This window comes from Ochotona curzoniae, unplaced genomic scaffold, assembly GCF_017591425.1.
Source record: "Ochotona curzoniae isolate NIBS_2020 unplaced genomic scaffold, NIBS_Ocur_1.0 patch356, whole genome shotgun sequence".
Classification (NCBI taxonomy): Eukaryota; Metazoa; Chordata; class Mammalia; order Lagomorpha; family Ochotonidae; genus Ochotona; species Ochotona curzoniae.
In genome coordinates this window covers 1,321,723-1,344,877 of record NW_024466924.1, presented here as the reverse complement: position 1 = coordinate 1,344,877, position 23,155 = coordinate 1,321,723, and the positions used below count along the sequence as shown (strand labels likewise).

Sequence of the window (23,155 nt, the reverse complement as noted above, 5' to 3'; positions counted from 1 at the left end):
TCCTTGAGGTTGTTTGGAAAAAACTCACACGTGGGTTGATTCTAAAACGTAGCATCCTACCACTTTCATCTTTCTGTTCAGAGTATAGATTGCTGTCGTCAGCTCCCGTTCACGTTTCCTTAGAGATCTGACAACACAAACTGCCTTTTCACCCAGTGTCCCATTGGCTCATCAGCCTTTTCTGCAGGTTCATCAGGCTGAGCAGGCTGTGCCTTTCTCTGTGGTCTTTCTTCAAGACCTTCCGGGAATGGAGACACATCATCATCATCAATTGTGAACTCCAAGTCTTTGCCAACATTTCCGATGGAAACTTTCTTTGTAGTTAGGTCCTGCTCTGCAGGGAGTGTCTCTCTCAATGTGTGCAGGCCATATATAACCAGTTCATTTAAATTGCATTCCATAAACTCAGACTTATGTCTTTCCAAGTAAGTGCGAGCTGACTGAGAATGGGCTCCGGTGGACATAACTCTGCAGTCAAAGTAGTTAGCAGATGGACAGGTCTGGAAAACATGCGGTCCCGTATCATCATATCCAGCAATACGCAGCCCTGTGCCTTAGGGTCTCCAAATAACAAATCTGGAATCCAGACATTCCTGGCGCATAAAATTACGTAACAGTCGAGCATCAGCAGTAAGTCCCCCAGTTGAGATACCAACGTGGTTGTCAACACGCAGAATTCTTTTGTGATGAGCTGCAAGCTCTGTGCCCTCTTCAGTGCAACCAACACTGCATGGCTGTTTGATTTCGGACCAACTGTGGCTGAACCTTGTTTAACAGCTTCCATTGCATATTCAGTTTGATGAGTCTTGCCCTGAGGGCTCCGGACACTGACATCATTGTCACACTGGTTGCAAACACGGCTCCAAGCCCGCCTGGCTGCGGGACTCGGGTGAAGAAGGTGCGAACAAGGGAACAAGCACTGAAACTCTACAGACCTTTTTGGAGTATAGGTCTATTTGGGTCTCTCCCATGCGTGTGCCGCCTGGTGGCCAGCTTGAGAGCCAGGCAGTAGTAGTCTTTCCCTGGGTGGGTTATCACAACCTTTGGTGTGCGGGTGAGGGTGGGATTCGCGCATGTGCAGGTCACGGATGAGTATAGGAGTTTATGCAACACTTCGTAAGATTGAGGTCACGGGCCACCCTCTCCTCTTCAATCTCTTTGACCCACCGGTGCCCCTGCTCCACCTGCCCTTCCCTGTTTTGTGGAACACATCTTTCCCCTTGGCTGCTACTGGCTCTGGAGCCAAACGAAGAGAAATGCATAGAGAAAAAGGACCACCTTTGTACAGCAGGAGCCCCAGTTCCCTCAGCAGGAAGGAGGTCCCTCCTGTCCTCCGCTGGGGGGCAGTATTTGCTGTGAGATCCCCGTTGGCCTGGGGTGCATGCAAGCCGTGTGGAGGGGACAGGGGGCAAGTCTGAGCAGACAGCTGTGGTCACACTCTGGGACCCTGCCGCCTGCTGGGACGTTACCTCCACCGCGGGTGGGGGAGTGGATTTAGTCATCGATGTATCTGCCAGGTGCCTCGGACAGTGCCTGGTGCAAGGTGTGGCATTTGAGGAGTTTGGTGAACAAGTCTCCACTTTGTAAAATGTTCAGAGTTCTCAGTCTATCAAACTCAGTGCTCTCTTCCTGTGCCAAAACATTTTGAAATAATTCTCCTAGACTGAAATTATATAACAATCTGCACACACCTTAAAATGTTTTTTTGTTGTTGTTATTTTTGGGCCCGGCCCGATAGCGTAGTGGTTAAAGTCCTTGCCTTGAACTCACCAGGATCCCATATGGGTGCTGGTTCTAAATCTGGCGGCCCTGCTTCCCTTCCAGCTCCCTGCCTGTGGCCCGGGACAGCAGTGGAGGACGGCCCAAAGCCTTGGGACCCTGCACCCGCGTGGGAGACCTGGAGAGGCTGCTGGCTTTGGATCGGCTCAGCTCCAGCCGTTGCGGCTGCTTGGGGAGTGAATCATCAGACGAGGATCTTCCTCTCTGTCTCTCCTCCTCTCTCTATATCTGCCTTTCCAATAAAAATAAGTAAATCTTTTTAAAAATGATGTGCTACTAATAAAACTGTTAGCTGTATCTTGACGATAGGATACTGGACACTGCCATTGTCCATGCCCGCAGCGTGAACATGTGACTGCTTATGAAGATCTATGAGTAATAAATAGGCGAATTCGGTGGGTGGAGGGGATTTGAGGAGGAGGTAAGGGAAATCCCAGAGCCTATGGAACTGTATCATAGAATGATGATAATAATTTAAAAAGAAGTAAAATTATAATTTAAAAAACTGGCACCTATATGGCATCCTGGCGCATGCAAGGTGAGGACTTTAGCCACTAGGCTACCATGCCTTGCCCACTTTTTAAAAAGTTTTGTTTATTTAAAAGAGTGACAGGGAAGGAGAGAAAGAGAGACCTTCCAGCTGCTCATTCACTCCCCAAATGGTCATAATACCGTAATAGCCAGGATAGGGCCATGTCGAGCCAAAACTAGGGCCTGAGAACTGCACGCAGGTCTCCCACCTGGGTGCCAACATTTAGTACCTTTCCAACTGGAATAGCAGGAAACCGGATCAGAAGTGGAGCAACTGGGACATAGGTAACTCTGATATGGGATTCCCGCATTGCAGGCTATGGCTTAGCGTGCTGTGCCACAACACTCCCACCCCAATTGTCAAAACCAGAGTACTGCCTGGAGTGGATATTGGTGTGTAACAAATCCTTCCAGCCAGCACTGAACACTCCTTCTCCAGCTGCACAGCTCACAGCTGAGGCCAGAACTGAACCTGTATGCCTAGTGGCACTGCCATGCTTATCCAGTGACTTGTCACTGGCATGCCTCACTGCTTCAATCGGAGACATCTCAGAACAGCGGGTGCTGTGGCATAGTAAGCAAAGCAACAGCCTGTGATGTTGGCATTCCCATATAGGCACCTGTTGGATTCTTGGCTGCTTTAGTTTCAATGCAACTCCCTGCTATTGTGCCTGTCAAGCAGTGGAGGACGGCTCAAGTCCCTGGACTGCTGCACCCATGTGGGACACCTGGAAGAAGCTCCAGACTCTGGGCTTTGGCCTGGCACAGCCCCAGCCATGGAGGCCATCTGGAGGGTGAACCCTTAAACAGAAGACTGTCACAGCGCTTCACCTGCCTCTGCCCACGCTCACATCATCAGCTCACGGTGTGTCTAAGAGCAGGCCTCTCTCTCGTCCACCCCTTCTGGGGCGCTCCATCCAGCACCATGTCCTGTCCTGAGCGTCGCCTGCTCTCCAGGCCACTGGGTAGGGGGCCACTGTGCCTGAACCTCACACCTCCTGGGTGAGAAGCCACACTTGACAAGGTCTCTGGGGACCCAAGTACAAACCAAAGGGCAAGGAGCTGTCCCAGGTGGCAGATGCTCCACCCCAGGGGCTGACAGTCCCCTGGCCGCCGGAGCTCAGCAATGCTGTCCGTAATGACATTTTCCAAATCTGTGAGCAAGCCTTTGGGGAAGAGCCCAACAAGGCAGGCCGAAATGCCCATGATGTACACACTAGCTGAATTGCTGGAAAATTCCAGGCATCTTGAAATTGTGCAGGAGGCTGGCTCTTGGGCCTTACCGCTCAGTGGGTTTGCAGGAGGTCCTTGGGTCAGCTGCCTCCCGCCAAGATCCCAGAAGTTCCTACCTTGTCCGCTAGAGGTCAGCACCGCCCTTGCTAAGAGGAGCAAATGGCAGACTTCAAAAGTGAGTGCTCTCAGGGCCTCTTTATCTCAGAAAATCAGATTAGGAGATGTGAAGCAACCTGTCCAAGGTTACACAGCAAGCTTTGGGCCCAAGTGGCACCTCCTTCCTGTCGTTGCAACCCACGTTTGCCCTGGTGTGCTGCTGACAGGTGTCTGTGGTCTCTTGGAAGCTCCTGGTCAAGAACCGATAGCCGGTTTTGTTACTAACAGGAAAGGCTAAACTGTCTAGAACACAACACCCTGTTGAACTCAGGGCAACTATGGCAACTCGGGGCCTCCCTTGGAAGCCCCTGACTTAACTGTCCTGTGCCCTCAGAGCCTGGGTTAGCAGACAGAACCAGAGCCCCAGGCCACCCTTTCTCAAGAGGCACCCCCAAGTGACTGTCCACCCCCCCCCCCCAGAGACCCACAGTGAGGCCAGCAGACCCAGGCCTGGAGACGTGGGAGGGGACATGTCCCACGCACGAGGCTGGAATTGAGCTCCTGGCATCTGGCCAAGCCCTAGCTGTTGTGGACATATGAGAAGTTCATAGAAAATTCTGCCTTGTTGTCTTTCAAATACATATACACATAAATACTATTAAATCCCGAGACACAGAGTCCCTTTGCTGTGTGAGCCCCTAGGGCACAGAGGATGGGTCTAATGCCTCAGCACCCATCCATACCCACACCTTCAGTGCCACCCCCAGGTGTGATGCCCAGTGACCCCAGGACCGTGAGCCGAGATCTGCTCTGCAATGGACCTCAGTCAGCTCGCACCACCCACCGCAGGCTGAGGTCATTGCTGCATCTTTGAACGATGCTGAAGAGGCACTGCAATAGGCCCATTTGAAAGATGGGAAGCTGAGGTTGGGAGAATTGATGGTGACTTCCTAAGGCAGGCTTAGCAGTCGAGATCGGGCTCAGCTGAGTGGACCTGGGCTGCTTTCCCTGGTCCCAGTAGTTCCCAACCCTGGCGCCTGCTGCCTGGAACCACCTTTGGAGGTTCAAACAGCTCTCACACCTGGACCTCCCAGGTTCTGATTTAATTAGTCTGGGGCAAACATTTTATTAAAACAAACAAAAAACCCCTCTCCGTGTAGAGCGAAGGATGGAGGGAGGAAGAGAGTGTTATTATTATATTCGTAGAATTGTAACTACTAGTGTCAGTATTGTGGCCTAACAGGTTCAACTGCAGGTTGCAGTGCCCTTGTTGGTTCCGGTTCGAATCCTGATTCCTCCACTTCCAATCCACCTTCCTGATAATGCACCTGGAAAAGCCACAAAAGAGAGTTCAGGGTCCTGGGTTCTTGCACATGGGTGGGAATGCTGGAGAAGGTCCTTTGGTCTGGCCCAGCTCTGACCGTGTGGCCATTTGGGGAGTGAACCAGTGGGAGGAAGATCGCTCTCTTTCTCACTCTCTGCCTGCCCCTATAATTCTATCTTTCAAATAAATAAAATAAACTTAAAAAAAAGACTGTATCTATGGATTATATTGATTCTGCTAAAAGATAATTACAAATTTAAAGATATATTTAGGGAAAATTTTCTACTTACTATATACAGTCACATAAATTCATATATATCCATTGGTCTCCTTCCCTTTTAGACACCGCACACACCATACCTATTCTTTTTTCAATATTTATTTTTTTATTGGAAAGTCAGATTTACAGAGAGGAGATCTACAAATTTGCAGATTTACAGAGAGAAGGAGAGACAGAGAGGAGGAGAGACACAGAAAAGGATCTTACAGCTGCTGGTTCACTCCCCAAGTGGCCACAACAGCTGCAGCTGAGCTAATCTGAAGCCAGGAACTTCTTCCGGGTCTCCCACGTGGGTGCAGGGTCCCAAGGCTTTGGGCCGTCCTCGACTGCTTTCCCAGGCCACAAGCAGGGAGTTGGATGGGAAGTGGAGCTGCCGGGATTAGAACCAGCACCCATATGTGATCCCAGTGCATGCAAGGACTTTAGCCGCTAGGCCTCTGCATCAGGCCCCATACCTAGTCTTACAACAACTTTGTTTCTATAATACAGGAATATATCTATATTTGCATCTATCATCACTACTTCTTATTTATGATTCTCTCCAGTATTTTTGTAATTCTCCGAAGTTATTCTTTATTATCAAATCTGTTTTTGCTGTGCTAGGTCCTTTGCATTTCCATATAGATTTGAGTCAGTTTATCAGTGTCCACGCACACACACACACACACACACACACACACACACACAGCCAAACGCCTCACAGGTTTTTTTTTCATTGTAACTGCACTGAGCTTATAGATTAGTTTTGAGGACACTTGACCCATTTTCTTTTCCAAGCCATGAAACTATTTTGTCTTCACTTTTAATCTTTTAGTTCTTTCAGTAAGTTTTATAGTGCTAAGTGTACAGCTTTGCATTCATTTTATCATGTGTAGCCTTAATTCACATGCTGTTATTGTAAATAGTCTTGCTTTTTAGAATTCAGTGTGTGGGGGGCCCGGCGCGGTGGCGCAGTGGTTAAAGGTCCTCGCCTTGCACGCCCGGGATCCCATATGGGCACCGGTTCTGATCCCGGCAGCCCTGCTTCCCTTCCAGCTCCCTGCCTGTGGCCCGGGAAGGCAGTCAAGGATGGCCCAAAGCTTTGGGACCCTGCACCCGCGTGGGAGACCCGGAAGAGGCTCCTGGCTTCGGATGGGCTCAGCTCCAGCCGTTGCGGCCGCCTAGGGGGTGAATCATCAGACGGAAGATCTTTCTCTCTGTCTCTCCTCTCTGTATATCCGCCTTTCCAATAAAAATAAAATAAATCGTAAAAAAAAAAAAAAGAAGTCAGTGTATGACTACTCACTCATCCTGTATAGAAGCAGCTCATTTTGACCAAGTTTTCTGTAACGTTCATTGGCTTATTAGGTCTAGCAGTGTGATGAGATTTTTATAATATTATACATAGACAATTATCATGTCTAAAAGGTAGCTAACATTTTTCCTGTTTAATTTGTTGAAATGACTTTTGAAGTCGATTTTCAAAAATAATATTTCACTAGCAATCCAGCCTTGCATTTCCAAGATATGCCGGATTGGTCACGCTGTGTTGTCCTTTTCACAGAATTTCAGAATTTCATTCCCTTTGCTACACGTTTAAGGATATTTATATTTGTAATGCACATTGGTCTGTGGTTTTCTTCTGATTCCTTTGGTTTTGGCATTCGTGGTCTCAATGAAATGAGTCAGAAAATATTCCTTCCTCTTCAATATTCTCTATTTTTTTCAACAGTAAATGTTTTGTAAAGTTTATCAGTGAAACAAAAACACCCACACCCTTCCACGCTGTTTTAATGAGCAGCCAGGCTTGGGCACAATGCACTTGACTTTGTGTTAACTTGACATTGAGCAAGGCTTTGAAGGATAGCTCTGTGTGGCAGGTGTGGGAAGAGGAGTCAAGAGTCGGGGAGATAAGAGCCGAGGTGGGAGGCAGGTGAAGGTCTCTGCAAACCAAACCTGGCAGAGGTGGGCTCCGTGGGGCCAACTCCTGTGGGGTGGTAGTAGTGGATATGAGGGGAGCAGAGCCACGCAGTCCCGGGCTCCCAGGGGGCGGGCCAATGCCTCAATGCTTTTTTTAGGGGAGAGGCTTCCCCTTGCAAAGCCTGAGGGAAGGCAGCACCAGAATGCTGGGCCTGCCTGGGCACACCCGGGAGGCCTTAGATGCTCATGGCTAGGGGCCTCGAGTCCCTGCTGGTGGGCCTTGAACCACATCCACTGCATGTTCTCAGGGCTGCCAGCCCAGTGCTTATGAGGCCTGGGGTTTCCCCCGTGTGGGTTCCCTGCTGCAGGGACAGTGTCGACCTCGAGGCACTGGGGTGCTGAAAAGTGCAGAGGCGTTCCTAGCTACAGCTGTCTTGTGTGGAACAGTGGATAGATGACATAGTTGTGGACACCCAAGGGTCCACTGCAGAGGCCCACGCTACCTCACGGTTGGGGGCCAGGGAAAGAGGGTCCCTCTGCTCAAACGCTCCACTCCCTGCCCTCCCTTCTCCCTGTGGGGGCTTCAGGCTCTCCCACTTCTCTCACCCTAACCCATGGGACTTGGCTGTGTCCCAGTTGCCCCATTCCGAGAGCTGGGGAGACTCCTGGGGCAGTGGGAAGAGGGGCAGGCTCTGAAAGGAGCCACCACACATGCAGCTGCCTTCCTTTCTGGTGTCCCTGACAGCCACACTGCCTAAGGGGTGGGGGGAATACCGCATTATGCTAAGCATGTCTGCATTTCCTCCTGCTCCTCTGTTTACCTACAGTGGAGAATTTGGTGGAGTGAGTCCCCGTTGGTGGGGGATCAGTAGCAGAAATATCTGGGAGTGACCAATCTGGCAAGGTGTAGGCTGCAGGCAGCTTTAGGAGGCCGAAGGCGAGGAGTGGATGCTCCTTGTGCATACACAGGCGGCTCTGGAAGGCTGGGTTAGTGAGTGCTGTCTCTAGCTTGTTTGTATTGTCTCCTGCTACCTGCCTCCCAGGATGCATGCTGGCAGGAGTGGAACTGGCTCAAACCCAAGCCACTCTGGGCATCCTAGTGTCCCAACTCCTGCACCGAATGGCCACCCTCTACCTCCTCCCCTATATCTGCCACTCTGGCCTAGAGGCTGTGTCTTGTCCCCTGGGAAGCAACCCCATTTTCATTATGCTATGTGTGGCACCTGTCCTTGAGTTCTACATCCAAGTGTCTGCCTGTCACAATGGTTCTATGAGGGCTTGCTCTGAGCCTGTTCCCTGGTCCCACGGGCATCACATAACCTTGCTTCCACCCCCACGAAGCTTCCGGTCAATGACAAGCGCGTCCCCAGCCCCCCTGCACCCTCTCGCTCAGCCCACTCCCCTCCTGACCCTTGCTCCTCCCCCTTCCAGGACTTCACATCTGCGTCTCTGGCCACCTGCACTGTAGGACTGACGGATGGCTGCTCAGGTTCTCAACTATACCCCCTTGGGTCTCGGTTTCCGTTTTAGAGTTTGGCCCAGTTTCTGCTCACATGCGCGTGCACACACACACCCTGCCACCACTGCCCCAAATAGTATCTGGCTTGCATGTTGTCAGTTTCTACTACAAGGTTAGGCACAGAACCTACCCTTTCAAAATAATGATTATCAATCAAGCAATCATTTGGAAAAACAGGCGGGTGGTCCTTTGAGAAGTCAGAACAGGGTGAAGGGCAGGGTGTGTTCTTCAGGAGGGTTCCTGGGCTTGGGGTGCGCCACCAATGTCCCCCCTCTCCCCAGGGAGCATCCAGTGGGGAAAGGCAGCAGAGCCTATGGAACAAGTGTTCCTGGTTGCGTACTCCGCAGTCCTTTCTGGCCACGGGCCTCCTATTTGCAGCCATCCCAGGGGCCCCTGCAGTGTGATGGCTGGGAGCCACGAGTGGCTGTTGACACTTGAAATTTGTGCAGTAAGAAGACCGGCATTGTGGTGCAGTCACATCACCACCTGTGCCACCAGCAACCCGTGTGGCACTGGTAAGAGTCCTGTTTGCTCCATTTCTGATCCAAGTCCCTGCTAATGCTCCTGAGAAAGCAACAGAAGATGAGCCAGGTGCTGGGATCTCTGCCATCCTTGTTGGAGACCCTGATGGAATCCCAGGCTCCAGGCTTCATCTTGGCCTGGCCCTGGCGATCTTCTGGGGTGTGAACTCGCAGATGGAAAATTTCTCATTGTTTCTCTCCACCTCCCTCTCTAACTCTACCTTTCAACTAAATAAATCTTAAGATATATGTACAGTAAGTACAAAACACTCCTGCAGTTTAAAGCTTTGGACGAGAAAAGATGTGAAATATCTTACTCAGTTTTTTGGACTGATATGTCAAAAATGAAATGTGTTAAATGTATTGGGTTAAATAAACTTAGCAAAACCAATTTAATTCCACCTGTATCTTTTAGATTTTAGTTTTACCGTGGTTGATAGGGCATTTAAAGTTACACGCATGGTTTATACTTTATTTCTGCTAGAAAGAACAGCCCTGCCCTGTGCAGTTATGCACTTGCTATTTTTTTAAACTTAAAGTGGCCATGTTCCCCGTCAGTATGTGTGGCACTGTCTCACTCTCTTCAGTGGCTACATGGGATACAATTGCACAAAGATGCTGAGGTTCCAACCCAGTGCACTTGCTGTCATTCCAGAATCCAGTGTTGGGAGCAGGAAGACTTCTGGCTGGGACTCTAAGGGACCAGAAGCAATGTAAGCAGGTCCTTCCAGGCTGCAGGTCCTCGGGGACCTAGGGGCCAAGGTGTGGCTGGGTGAGCTGTGGCACAGGCCAGGCAGCTGTTGGCAGGAGTACATGTTAAATGCAGAGGGAACAAGCAAGGGAACGTTCCACAGTTGGGAGGGGGAGGAGGAAACAGGAAATCGACAAAGGGCTGGTCAGAAGTGATCGAAGAATCAGGAGAACGCAGGGCTGGAGGTCAAAAGATGAGGTTTACTGATGGAGGAGGAAGTCAAGGCCAGGCGGGCATCCATGGGATGGAGGCCTGTGACGTCAGCAGAGGCTCTTCAGATTTGTGAATTAAAAAAAAAAAAAATCAGGGTTGGTGCTGTGGCATTGCAAGTTAAGCACTGCACTGGTATCCCATCTGGACACCATCTAGTCCCAGCTGTTGCACCTGGGACTAGAGCAGAGGATGGCGCTTGTGCTTGGGCCCTGTCTCAACATGGGGAATCTGGAAGAGGCTCCCGGACAGGCTCAGCTACGCCATTGTGGCCATTTGGGTGCGGGGTGGACTGGCAAATGAAAGATCTTTCTTCTCTTTCTAACTCTGCTTTTCAAATAAATAAATATTTATGCAAAAGACTGCTCTTTTTCAAAGTTGTTAAGTAATTGGAAAATACTGTGTTTTGTTTTACACTAGATGTATGTGAGTCACTTGCCACACAGCTACTGAGTCCCTTCTATGTGCCAGCCCAGTCCTAGGGCTGGAGTGTAGAGGTCAACAGTGGGGTCCCAGATGCCACTCTTGGGGAGCTGTATTTTAGAGAAAGGAAATGGATATGAAGCACACAAATATGCCTGTAAGATTTTGGTGAGCTACAGATGCCAAAAATGAAATGTGGTGCAGTGGCGAGGGCAGGAAGTGATTTGGCATCAAGGGCAGCCTCTCTGTGCAGGTGACATTATGATGTTTGTGTGTGCAGACTTGGACAAGGAGCAAAGGGTAACCATGTCATTCCCACCCCCCAAGAGAGCATGCCACTACGTGTTTTAAGGAGCAGGGCATTCCTGGGGGCTCCAGGCCAGTCTGGACAGAGTTCAGTTCTCTGGAAGAGACCAAGAACTTCAGAGGGAAAACAGACCTGGTGGTGCGTACTGGGATGTGAGCTGGTTTGTCAATGAGAAGGGTCAGAGGCTGGTGTGTCCAGGGGGCTGCAGTGTGGAATGTAAGATGAGGGCTGGGATCCCAGACGATATGTGTCCTGTGGGGACTGATAAGCCCAGATGAGAATGGAAAACTCTGTCCCCCAGGAGACAGGCAGAACTCAGAGTTCTAAGGTGGATAGAGTGATGGGGGGGCAGGTCACTCTAACCACTACCCCAAAATGAGCTGCTTACCCACAGAGCCAACAGAGTGGCCCCTGCTCCCCGCTGTCCACTCCATTCAGGAGTCCTGCTGGCAGCATAAGATCTGTGCCCTGGCACCCCCTTCCCCACCCCGCCTGGCTCCCCAGGAAGAGAGCTGGGGAGAGCCAAGGCAAGCCCGGTGGTCATTCTTGCACAGCAGATTGACTATTTTCATGGGATGAGTGAGGGAGAAGCCGAGATGGAAGCGCCCCTCACTGACCGGTTTATAGCAACACAAAAAGCTAACAAAGGAGACCTGGTCCAGACTGCACAGCTTCCGGCCTGAGGGCAGTAAGGCCTGGGAAGTTTGGGATTTTTATTTTTCTTATTTTCATATTTAAACAATTAAAAAAAATTTATGGGAAAAACAAAACCAAACAAAAAAATTTTTGTGGGAAAGGCAGAGTTTCAAAGAGAAGGAAAGACAGAGACAAAAATCTTTGCTGGCTCACTCCACAAGTGGCTGCGACGGCCAGAGCTGAGCAACTGAGCCGAGCGATCTGCAGCCAGAAGCCAGGAGCCTCTTCTGGGTCTCCCAAGTGGATACAGGATCCCAAGGCTTTGGGCTGTCTTCCACTGCTCTCCCAGGCCACAAGCAGGGAGCTGGCTGGGAATTGGAGCAACCAGGACTTGAACAGGCACATATATGGGATCCTCGTGCATGCAAAGCAGAGGATTGTCCAATCCAGCCATTGCGCTGGGCCCAGGGAAGTCACTTGGCCTGGCTATGCCAAGGCAACTGTGGGCATAACTTGAAACTCAGCATATCCATAGCAGGCTTCCATTTCTGAGTTGATATTTTTGGATGGCGCCCAAAGGTGTTCTGTTAACATAATCTTCCCAGCTGTAGGCAACTATCTAGATTGCATTGTAGCTAGGCAAGTGTTACACTGCTGGGAAAAAAGCAGCCAATATTGGCAGGTATTCTGCACCTGGTTAATGTCAAATTTGTGTTAACTATACCAGTGTGCCAGCATAGTTGTCTATTCTGTTTTTTAAATTTTTAAAAAATATATATTGGGGAGCTGGTGTGACAGCGCAGTAGTTAAAGTTCTCGCTTTGAAAGTGCCGGGATCCCATATGGGCTCCAGTTTGTACCCTGGCAGCCCCGGTTCCCATCCGGCTCCCTGCTTGTGGCCTGGGAAAGCAGTCAAGGACAGCCCAAAGTCTTGGGACCCTGCACTCGCATGGGAGACTCGGAAGAGCTCTAGGTTCCTGGCTTCGGATCGGCTCAGCTCCAGCCATTGCGATCACTTAGAGAGAGTGAATCATCAGACGGAAGGTCTTCCTCTCTGTCTCTCCTCCTCTCTGTATGTCTGACTTTGCAATAAAAATAAAATAAAGTCTTAAAAAAGAAGAAGAAGAGGGAAACTAGAAGACATATCTGTGTCGGGCCAAGGCACCTGCCCTGTTGGGGACCTGGCCTGAGCTAAACAGCATTGCTCACTGCCTGCAGGCACACACAAAAGAGTCTGTCTCTCTTTCCCACTCTGTAACTTTGCCTTTCAAGTAAAATAGGATCTTTATTGAAAAAATGGAGGCAAAGAAATTGTACTTGCTGTTGTACTGCTGCTGTTAAGGTCATTTCCCATTGGGGATGAGGCTAACAGCTCTGCTAACCGGTACAAGGTTTTAACAGTTGACAGCTAAGTCCCTGGAGAGTGGGTCAGCCACTGTTGGAATGGAAGGCTACAGGCAAGCAAGCAGAGTAGGCTGGGCTGAACCATGTGGCAAAGCAGTAGCTTTATAGATATGAGCAGTATGAACTCTTGTTTAGCTTAATGTGTGAAGTGATGACTCCATGCAAATAATTTATAGATTCATGAGCATATGTATGAGTTAATCCACATGTAGGACAACACTTCCAAAAGCTCTTGGAAATATAATTATTTTTTTTAAAAGCACTTATTTTCAGTTGCAAGACAAAGAGATGAAAGATCGAGAGACACATAGAGATTTTCCATTTATTAGTAGGTTTCCGAATGCCTGCAACAGATGGAGTTATCATAGACTGAAGCCAGAAACTGGGGCCTCAGTCCAATCTCCCGCATGAATGGTAGCCAGCCAACCACTGAGTCATCTCTTGCAGCCTCCCAGGTTGTGCATTAGCAGGAAGCTGGATCAGCAATGGGGCCAGAACTGGGTGTCTTCACCATGGAGCCTAGGACTTGTCCCTGCATAATCTTTTTTTATTTTTCAAAGACTTACTTATTTTTACTGCAAAGTCAGATATACAGAGAAGAAGAGAGACAGAGAGGAAGATCTTCTGTCCAATGATTCACTCCCCAAGAGGCCGCAGTGACTGGAGTTGTTCTGATCCAAAGCCAGGAGCCTAGAGCTTCATCCAGGTCTCCCACACAGGTGCAGGGTCCCAAGGCTTTGGGCCGTCCTCCACTGCTTTCCCAGGCCACAGGTAGAGAGCTGGATCGGAAGTGAGGCCGCTGGGATTAAGGCTGTTTGGAGAAATGGCTAGTTATAAGGCTGGGACGGGTTGGAGTATCTTGTAGCAATGCAGAGAACAAGAAAATGTCCCCCCACCCCCCGATTTCTGTCAAAGGAACTGAAAGAATTCCCACTATCCGAAGATGGGACAGTTTTGCAACAACATAGTAGTATGGGCCACGTGCAGTAGCCTAATAGCTAAAGTCCTCACCTTGTATGCACCAGGATCCCATATGGACATCGGATCATGTCCCAGATGCTCTACTTCCCATCCAGCTCCCTGCTAGTGGCTTAGGAAAGCAGTCAAGGATGGCCCAAAGTCTTGGGACCCTGCACCCACAAGGGAGACCTGGAAGAATCTCCTGGCTCCTGGCTTCAGATCAGCTCAGCTCCAGCTGTTGCAGCCACTTTGGGAATGAACCAGCAGATGGAAGATCCTTCTCTCTGTCTCTCTTTCTCTGTGCAAATTTGAATTTCCAATAAAAATAAATAAAATTTTTTGAAAAGATATTAGTGTATTACAATCTAAAATGTATGATAAAATGCAGGATTTATCCTGATTTACATAACTGATTACATAAATACAAAACATGAAGGAGGGAAGGCAAATCCAGCAAGCCAAAACCCAGTTTTGTTTTGTTTTTGTTTGTTTTGTTTTTTAAAGAAAAACTTGTTTATTTTTTTAGTTGCAAAGTCAGATATACAGACAGGAGACTCTTCCATCCGATGATTCATTCCCTAAGAGGCCTCAACAGCTGGAGCTGAGCCAATCCAAAGCCAGGACCAGGAGCTTCTTCCGGGTCTCCCACTCGGGTATAGGGTCCCAAGGCTTTGGGCCGTATTTGACTGCTTCCCAGGCCACAAGCAGGACCGTGCCTGGCCCTCCCAATCAGTTTTTGTATGACACTTGCCTCCTGGCAAGGGATGCATAGTCCCCCGCCCCTCAGTGTGACCTGCACAGAGGAGTACACAGACCCAGGAGGAAAACAGAGCATGCGTGCAGCAGGGAGCCAGCCAGGTCATGTAGACGGCCTGCCACCAAGCTTGGCCACAACCCACAACTGCTGTCAGCCGAAGCAAATGCCAGGTCCCCAGTGGAGTGAGCAAACCCGGGCAGCATTCCCAGCCAGTGTCCCCCAGTCTGTCAAGGTCACCAGAAACAAGGGAGGTCTGAGAAACTGTCACAGCCAAGAGGAGGCTGGGGAACAGGACAGGTCAGTGCTGAGGTCTCAGAGCAGAAAAAGGGACATCAACGAAGGACACCTGAAGGAAGCAAAACTGAAGTGAACAAAGAAAACACCAGGTTGAGTTAGTAGTCATACATCGATACTGGTTCCCTAACGATGAAGAGGACGTGGCTACATGGACACCTGCAGACCCTCAGGTAGCTTCTTAGCAAAGCTAAAGAGGTTCTTACAATGATTTAAAAACCAATTACTGGTCCCGGCAGCAGGCGTGGCCTAGTGGCTAAAGTCCTCGCCTTGACCCCATATGGGCGCCGGTTCTAATCCTGGCAGCTCCACTTCCCATCCAGCTCCCTGCTTGTGGCCTGGGAAAGCAGTGGAGGACGGCCCAAAGCCTTGGGACCCTGCACCTGTGTGGGATACCTGGAAGAAGTTCCTGGCTCCTGGTTTTGGATCAGCACAGCACCAGCCGTTGTGGTCACTTGGGGAGTGAATCATTGGATGGAAGATCTTCCTCTCCATTTCTCCTCCTCTCTGTATATCTGACTTTCCAATAAATAAATCTTTAAAAAGAAACCAATTACTAAGAACATAAGGCTGAAGACATTTAAATTACTAACTCCAAAATTACCTAAAGATTTATCTATCCTTATTTGAAAGGCAGAGTTACACAAATAGAAGGAGAGAGATAGAGATTCTATCCACTGGTAACTCCCCAAATGGCTTCAATGGCCAGAGCTGAGCTGATCTGGAGCTAGAGCCAGGAAGTTTCCTCTGAATCTCCCACGGGGGTTTAGGGGCCCAAGGACTTGGTCATCCACTGCCCTCCAAGGTCATTAGCAGGGAGTTGCATCAGGAGTGGAGCAGATAACACTGCAACTGGCACTCCTATGGGATTCTGGCATCCCAGGCAACGGCTTTACCTGCTGTGCTGTAATGCCAGCAAATGACAGTGATTACTTAGTCTTTTATTTGTCAAATTATAGGGTGTAATTGCAGCTATTTTGTGTTTGTAGTCATACATACTTAATGGTTAGAATATTTATTTACACAAACATAAATTATAGTGTAAGCAGATATCCTCTCACTTTTTTTAAAAAAAGATTTATTTATTTTTATTGCAAAGGCAGATATACAGAGAGGAGGAGAGACAGAGAGGAAGATCTTCCGTCCGTTGATTCACTCCCCAAGCAGCTACAACAGCTGGAGCCGAGCTGATCAGGAACCAGGAGCCTCTCCCAGGTCTCCCATGCGGGTACAGGGTCCCAAGGCTTTTCCCATTGCTCAACTGCTTTCCCAGGCCACAAGCAGGGAGCTGGGTGGGAAGTGAGACGTCCAGGATTAGAACCGGTGCCCATATGGGATCTTGGCACATGCAAGGCAAGGATTTTAGCCACTAGGCTACCACGTGGGGCCCTCCATCTAGCTTTTAATTTATGTGATTGAAATTACAAAGAGCAGAGTTTGGCAAGTGCTTTCTGTGCAGCACCATGGGTCCCTGTCACAAGTACTTAGCTCTGCCTTTGTAGCTGCAAAGCAACCACAAATGAGACACCCAGCAGCAGGCAGTGTTCCAGCAGAACTCTGTGTATAAAATAAAGCAGCAAGCTTGGTGTTGTGGTGAGGCAGGTTAAGTTCCCATCCGTCTTGAGATAGCAACATCCATAGCCAAGTGTCTGATTTGTATCCCAGCTACACTGCTCCGAATCCAGCTTCCTGCTAATGCACCCTGGCACATAGCTCAAGTCCTTAGGTTCTTGCTACTCACACAGGAGACCCAGAAAAAGTGCCTGGCTCCTGGCTTTGGCCTGGCTGTTGTGGGAATTCTGGGAGTGAAACAGCAGATGGAAGATCTCTCTCTCTCCCTACCACTCTGCCTTTCAAATAAGTACATTCATATATTTTTTTCTTTTATAAGTATGTATATCTTAAAGCAAATTAGGAAGCAGTCAAATTTGACCCACGGGCTTCTCAAGTGTTCGTTAATAAGATCACTTAGGCCAGAACTTGGTGAAATGTCTCAGTTTTTCCCGGTTTAGTATCTTGGTTTTCAAAGAGCTGTTTCTGAAGGAGCCTACTTGAATTGTTTTTTCCATTGCGGATTGAAAAAAAAATTTTTTTCTTGTTTATAGTGGATATTTTTTAATGAGTCCTTAAGACAAAAAAAAAAAGCATTTTGAATCATACCATGAAGTGAAACAACCCAGCCCCCCGCCACAGACACACTGACTAAATACATAAAAGGTATTATTTCTTGGGGGTTCACGTAGGGTTTCATGTAGTGCTAGAGTTTTGCAATTTTCAACATTCTAATGAACTTTGTTGTTATTCTGTTGTATTAGCCTATTTGCCAGTTCTTGGGCTAGAACTACACTTCAAAGCATTCGTTTTCCATTTTGATGTTTTATACAAATGCTTTCGTTGTATTTATTGAATTAATCTTTATCACTTGTCTTAGCATTAATGGTTATTTTTCCACACAAACTTGATAATCCAGTTTTGAAGTTTCAAAAATAACCCTGACCTTCTTATTCTGATCACAGAGCTTAGCAGAGGGAGGATTAACTTTATCTTTATCCCATCATAACTTGTCATCTGGAAACATGACCTGCCTTTCCACTCACTTTAGGCTTTTTTTTTTTTAATTTGTAAGATTTATTTATTTTTATTGGAAAGTCAGATTTACAGAGAGGAGAGACAAAAAGATTTTCTGTCCACTGGTTCACTCCCCAAGTGGCTGCAACAGCTAGAGCTGAGCTGATCTGAAGCCAGGAGCTTCTTCCGAGTCTCCCATGTGGATATAGGGTCCCAAGGTTTTGAACCATCCTTAACTGCCTTCCCAAGCCACAAACAGGGAGTTAGACAGGAAGTGGAGCAGCTGGGATATGAACCAGGATATGGAATCCTGCAACATGCAAAGCGAGGACTTTAGTCACTAGGCTACCATACTGGGCCCTAAGTTTTTTTCTAAGTCTGTTATTAAGGGGTCAGTGCTATGGCATAGCAAGTTGAGCTATCACCTATAGTGCTGGCATCCCATGTAGGCACCGGTTTGAGTCCTGGCTAGCTGTTCTACATCCAACCCAGTTGCCTGGGAAAGCAGTAGAATCTGGCCTGAGTACTTGGTTCCCTGTACATATGTGGGAGCTCCAAATGAATTTCCTGGCTCCTAATTTCTGCCTGGTCCACCCTTGGCTACTGCGGCCACCTGGGAAGAAAATCAGCAGATGGAAGATCTCTCTCTCTCTCTGTAACTTTTTTCAAATAAAATAAACAAATCTATTATTAAAAGCTTAGACACTCTTCATTATGACTTCCCCCCCTGATCTTTTGATGTTTCTTTCACACCCAATGTTCACTGTCAGATGCAGGAGACATACAACAGCTCCAACAGACAGTGACAGAAGCTCCCAAACACTCTCTCAGTTCCTATATGGAGTTCACAGTATACCAGCTTGGAGCTGAGGCCTCCGTTCTGGCAAGCGCCAGCTCAGACCCCTGGAACCAAGGCCAGGATGCCCCTTCCTGCAGATGTCTTATGAGCAGGGGCCAAGCCAGGGGCTCCTGGAGGAGCCCCCAGTGCAACAATACAGAGGACAGAGTAACTTCTAGGCAGGCAGGTGCCTCAGCCCTGGGCAGCAGAGACCTCTCTTCTCTGTCCTGCCTCTCTGGGCCTAGTGGCTTCTCTCAGGGCTGCCCAGGGCTCCTCCAGTGTCCCTTCCCAGTCATGGCTGGACTCTCTCATGCTCTCTGATGGGTGATGGTCACTTCTTTTCAAAGAGCTCTGCTTTCTGTGGAAGGAATGTGTGTCCATCACTGTGACCTGTGACCGGCAGATCAATGGCTGAGCTCCAGCGCTGCTTCCTGACCTGTAGCCCGTGGAGCAATGAAGCTGGAACAGATAAGCAGCTCTCTCCCCCTTGCCCTAAATGCTCCCAGGCCCCACTGCTGGACGGGCTTCTCGGAACCTGCTCGGGCTTGCAGGGCTGCCCGGCTCATGCACTGTTTTTGGATTTGTTTTGTTTATATTAGGTAAGCTCCGTTAAGTTTAATGACGTGAAGATTTTTTCCTCCTTGACAAGCCTCACTTCCCTTGCAGCAGCCATGAGCGTTGGTCAGGCTAGCCTCTTCCTTGCACTTGAGGGTTGTGTCCTCATAGTTGGCCACCCAGGCCCAGGCCAGGCAGAAAGTGGAAAGAAGCACTTCCACTGTGCTGAGATGAGATCCCAGGACCTGTTGTGATCTGCATCACCTTCCAGAGGCCCATCAACATATAAGTTTGGTGGTTAAGTTATTTTCCCTCTTTAAGATTTATTTCTTTGAAAGGTAGAGTTGCAACAGAGAAAGGAGAGACAGAATCTTCCATCTGCTGGTTCACTCTCCAAACGCCCACAGCAGCCAGGGCTGGGCCAGGCCAAAGCAAGGAACCCAGAACCCTTTCTGGGTTTCTCCTGTGGGTGGCAGAGACCCATGTACCTGAGCCATCACCTGCTGGCCCCTGCATGCCCATCAGCAGGAAGCTGGATTGGAAGCGGACCCCACACTCCAACCATGGATTCGGTTACAGGTGGTGGGCACTCAGCAGTGTCTCAGTGTTGCACCAGCTGCTCATCCTCCTGCATATTTGGACATAACGGAAGCTGCCTTGTAGATAGTCTGTGGCTTTCCATTTTATTTAGTACATTTAGCATCTTCAGTATCAATTCATGGGTTACAGTATGATATTTCTTTTTTAATTATATTTTTTATAATGATTACATGGTTGATCAGGGTGGGAAGGATCAAGAATTAGGGAAAATTGGGTGAAGTCATTGCTTCCAAATTTGCTATTTCTTGTTGTTGTTCCTGGGATAAGGGGAGAGACAAAGGGGGAAACCACTCATGACTTTCCACACGTCCCAGTACCCAGGGATGAGGAACCACCACCTCATATCAACCCAGAGTCTCAATGTGTACATATTCCGAGGGTTCTGCCCAAGTGGTTTGGATAGTTCTGAAATGCTGCCGATTTCACCAATCCGAGGATGATGTCACCCTCCCAATGTCCATTGGCTCCATTCACTGAGATTTTTTTGTTGTCATCGTTTGTTTGGGGTAGTTGTCCAGTTTGTTCTGTTCTTCTGCTACAGCACCAAATGTGCTGCCATATTCTCCTTTTACAACAGGGCCTGTGTCCACTGCTCTGCCTTTTTCATTAAGTAGGACATGTTCTTGCAGGCGAGTCCAAGGACCCTAGCCAGGTGACCCAAATCCTGCCAGACCTCCCACCCCTGGGACTCATGAACCCAACACCTACCTCACCGGCAGGCCCCAGGACCCAGGCTAGGTGACCAGGGTCCCGCCAGATCCCCCCCACACCCAGGGCTCAAGAACCTGACACCCACCTAGAAAGCAGGACCCAGGATCTGGGCCAGGCAACCCAAGCCCCAAAAGTTCCCCCATCCCTGAGGCTCAGGAACCTGGCCCCCACCACACAAGCTACCTGACTGTCAGATCCCCCATCCCTGGAACTCACGTACCCGCCTCCCCCCCTGGGTCCAGGCTGGCATGACTTACCTCACCTCAGTGTCCACAATCTTCCACGCATGCCAGTTCACGTCCCAGCTGCTCCACTTCTGATCCAGCTCTTTGCATGTGGCCTGGGAAGGCAGCAGAGGATGGCCCACATATCTGGGTTCCTGTACCCACGTGGGGATCTAGAAGAAGCTCCTGACTCCTGGCTCCTGCTGTTGTGGCCATTCCATCTGATGGAAAATCTCTCTCATTCTGTGTCTCTCCTTCTCTCTGTATTTCTGCCTTTTTAATAAAAATAAATAAATCTTTAAAGAAAAAGAAAAGAGCTGAAGCTTCCTTCCATGCTGGCATGGACTGGGCATGCCAGGACATCAGACATATATCTCCCCAGCCGAGGCAAAGGAAGCTTAGCACATACTTGTGACTACAATAAAATCACCTGTTTGTGAGTCACTTGGCCTGTCCTCTCACTCCCAGGCCTAGGCCCTGTCCCCCTGTTCCTTACAAATGCTATCTATTAAAAGACAGCTGCCTTGAAGAGTTTTTGTTCCAGAGGAGTGGGGAGCCACTTGGTATAGGGACCGCCATGGGATGCACCATCCATCGTGCTTGATACAGGTGCACAATTGAGTGACCTCCAGCTGCTGCTCTGCCATGCCCACCACCACCTTTGCCCAGAGGCCATGCCTCCTTTGGACTGCTGCCAGCCAGGACCTGGGCCCATGAGGCCACTAAGCAGGTACCTTGCAGCCAAAAATGTGGATGACTATGGCTTGGGGGCATCCTATGGGACTGACGAACCCAGCTGTAGTCTCAACAGGGTTGTGGTTGTGGCCACTGCAGAAGATTCTTGTGTAACTTATGGTGCAGCCATTTTCCTCCTGTAGCCCTTGCTTTCTTCATGTCTGTCAGGAAGGACCTAACTCACTGGGGTCCCTTTTGTGGAGGGAACAAGCAGGAGAGGGAGGTGCCACTAGCATTCGGAGCGTTAGCCTAGGATGACCGAAGCTCACACAACACCGCTGGGATCAGAGGACAAACTGGATCTAACCCCATCCACCCCATCCTGCAGGGACCCCACCCCTTGCCTATCTCACAGATACCCTCTGCCTGGTCAAGTCCTGGGGATGCCCCCTCACGTGCTTCCCTCTATCAGGAGAACCTGGCAGCTGTGTCCACTTCCTCCTGGTGACCTGGCACATCACAGCTCTCTTCCCAGAAGACAGAGGCTGAGACAACACCTTCAGGCACCATCCCCTCCACCCAAGCCCCACCCCCTCCACTCCTTACACACCATTAAGGTGATGTCCCCTCCCAGAGTTCAGAGCAGCCCAGATTGAGATTGTTTGTGAAACACCTCCCCACTTCCTTGTTCCTCCTGGTACCAGGGTCATCTCGGCGCAGCCCCAGGTGTACCTGCTACCAGTGTCCTCCTGATGCAGAGCCCAGCCTGGCCACCACAGAATTTGAAAGTGTCCTGGATGGAAGGGACGGTAGATTCTGGTGGGCAAGTTGCTCTCCCAAAGGAGAGCCCCATGCAGCACCTGCCCGAGCCTCATGCTGTGACCCAACTCCAGGGGCCAACATGTACAACCTCCTTGGCCGTCCTCTGAAGGCCTCAGCGCCACCAACATGTTTCTCCTTCACACTGCTGTTCTGTGTTGAGCCTCAATGTGTCTAGCAGGAAAAGTGAAATGCCCCAAGGTCTCTCTTTGCTCACAGAGGCGTTGTGAGGCAGAAATGAGCCCAGGGGGCGGTTGCTGTCGGTAGTGGGGAGAGCAAAGCTGTAGCGTCCACTGACAGGGAGACAGGGGCCTTTGCCACAGCAGGGACTCTGTGGCTGCCTCGCCCCATGTCCCTGGGAGCACATGCAGATCCTGGCCTCACTGGTGCTGTTGCTGAGAATCCTGTTGGAATCCTGTTGGAGAGAGCGCCTACTGTGCCATCCTCCTTTGAGGAGAAAACAGGGTCATCTAGTTTGCAATCAGACAGAGCTGCATTCAAATCCTACAAATTCTCACCAACCTGCTGTCTGGCTTTGATCTCAGTGGCTTCTGAATCTCTAAGAAAAGTCCCACACCCTCCATATAGCCGCTCAGACCTGCGCCTGTCTCCCTCGCAATAGCCTCCTCTCTCACTGGCACAGAACAGACAGCAGCTTGTCTCTGTGCAGGGGAGCGGGGCAGCACCACAACTCCTGCAGGGTCTGGAACCTGGTAGCACCTGTCCCTCCCCACCATCCAGCTTCTTCTCCCTCAGCCTCCACCTCTTGCCCATCTCACAGACGCCCTCTGCCTGCTAACCCCTCTCCTTCCTACCCCATCAAAGTGGCTGCCTTGCCTCAGGTCATTTCTCTTGTTGCTTGATTTTCTATTGAATGTCTGCTTCCAGACCAGCATTCCAACCAACTTCCCATTGGCTGCCTACTGCTTTTGGCATCCTACCTGGCACAGACAGGTGCTTCATAGACATTGTTTGAGCAAGAGCAGAAACAACAACAACAACCAACTTTGCTGCTTAATTAGCTCATCTGTAAGTTAGGGTGATATCATCCACTTTAAAAATGCAATGATTTATTTATATATGTGTGTATATATAAGTATATGCATATATATAATATACATTTCAAAAGATATTTTTAAATTATTGAAAACTTAATTATTTTTTAATTCTAAAAAATTTATTTATTTGAAAGGCAAAGTGACAGTGGGAGAGTGAGACAGAGAGGATTCTTCCATTTGCTGG

General features: G+C 49.3%; 1 pseudogene; it reads right to left on the bottom strand.

Moving 5' to 3' along the window:
- Window positions 1-119: 119 nt before the first annotated feature.
- Window positions 120-3,516, bottom strand: LOC121167270 (annotated as a pseudogene).
- Between the last annotated feature and the right edge of the window lie 19,639 nt (window positions 3,517-23,155).